The sequence below is a fragment of the Mus pahari genome, chromosome 15, assembly GCF_900095145.1.
Source record: "Mus pahari chromosome 15, PAHARI_EIJ_v1.1, whole genome shotgun sequence".
NCBI classification, from domain to species: domain Eukaryota; kingdom Metazoa; phylum Chordata; class Mammalia; order Rodentia; family Muridae; genus Mus; species Mus pahari.
This window is the reverse complement of record NC_034604.1, coordinates 18,722,003-18,723,951: the sequence shown is the minus strand read 5'-3', so window position 1 is coordinate 18,723,951 and position 1,949 is coordinate 18,722,003.

The following is a 1,949-nucleotide window of genomic DNA, read 5'->3' as shown; positions in this document are numbered from 1 at the left end:
ACAGGACAAAAAAAACAAACACACAAACCAAAACAAACAACAATAACCTAGAGCTGCCAGGAAGCTTTCTCCTTTCTGACTAGCTTACATAGTATCATAAAACACTAGTAGGCTGATAGGGAAGAAAATACAGCAATAATATTGGACCCTGGGCACTACAAGCCAATCCAAACCTGCCTTGCACAATGTGCTCACTGGTACAACATTGGCATGATACTCATAGAGGTAACCTGAAGTAGAAATTTCTACTATCTTTAGAGACTCAGCTGGGTCATGTGATGTTTTTCTGGAAACTGTCTTATGAGAGCATGTGTTTGCTGAAGCAGACATGTGGGAAGAGGTTTGCTGAGAACAGACATGTGGTATTTTTCTAGCAGCTGTCTGGAAAAAGGGCTTGTGATGTTGTTCTAGAGTGGATGCTTGAGAGTACATATGATGTTTGGAAAGGTTATAAATAGAACTCAACAGACAGTAAACGATGCTGAGTGGCATTGGTTCCCCTTGCCACTCTTTGCTGGTCATGGTTGGGCTTTGCTGATGCTGGTCTTTGCTGGCATTGTTGTGGCATTAGCTCACCTTGGCTTCTTCATGGATCCTTGTTGTGACTTCCTATAGAGAAACACACAGAACATCTTCTGGTGATGTTCCAGTGGCTTCTTATCACTTCTGTAGACTGGGCTGATTGCCATTGGCAGAGCCTCATGGTTTCTTCTGGATCAAAATGCTGTTGCTGATTCATAGATGTTTGTGAGGGATTGAGCTACCACTGCCAATTTGTGTGAACTGAACTGGTACTATCCTGATAAGGAAGAACGGAATAGCCCCAAAGGACTATTTCTATGCAGGACCACACCCTCTTTTACCCTGCTAACCTTTTCTTTCTTTCCACTACTTCTGGTGGGTGGTAGGCTAGAAGGGAGGTTAAATTCTTTAAATACCCTTATTAAACTAGGTTTAGAAAAATATAAGCCTACAGTAACAAACTCCTTTCTGTTGAATATGAAGTCTGATTCATAGGAGTGGTTCATGCCTGGTACTGTGACCTAATCAAAAGCCCATCTCTGGAAATCATAGGTCCTAGGTGGAAACCTATTGTTTTTTATTTACTAAATGGTCATGTAGCCAAAGTGCATTCTAAATATTTATGTTTAGGTTGTATAGATTTTTACTGATCTGATCTAATTGTTGGTCAGAGAAGCTTTATTTTGAAATGGGTAGTAGTCAATGCAAAGACTTATAACTGGTCAAGCCAACTATAAATAATTCTGAGCACTGAGCTGCCTATGGGTCACACATAAATGTTCAGTTATATCCATCAAGCAAGACTCCGGGAACTTTCTGGAGGAAGGGTCAGAAAAATGTAAAAGTAAGCAGATAGGGAAGAGAGCTATGAAATGTTGATGCTGGCCACCAGATGGCTGTTGAATGCTATGTCTCATAGCAGCTATAGTTACTTGCATAAAACCTGCATAAGAACAAGCCAGTCAAAATTCCAGCATGGATCAGTGAAGAGCCCTGAGGTAACACCTTTAAAGGAGGAATGATATTGGTAATTAATTGCTGTGAAGGAAGGAAGTCACTTTAAGAATGTGGTAGTGTATAAGTTGCTCATGCCTCAGTGGACAGGCATATAACTGTGTACCTATGGGAAGTACTAATTAGTCTTGGAGTTAATAACAACAACAACAACAACAACAACAACAACAACAGTAAAATAAAACAAGGACATAAAGCAGGCAGGGTTGGTAGCATTAGAGGATATTGGAGGCAGTATTAGTAGATGGATATGATCAATATGCATTATAAAAATATCTATGAAACTTTCAAAGAATAAAACATTATTTAAATAGTTGGTATTGACACTGCTCGCAGAATCTTTTAGAACTTATTAGAACAGACTGCTGACTGATTGGTTTTCAGATGATCCCCCCCCCCGTGTGTGTGTGTGT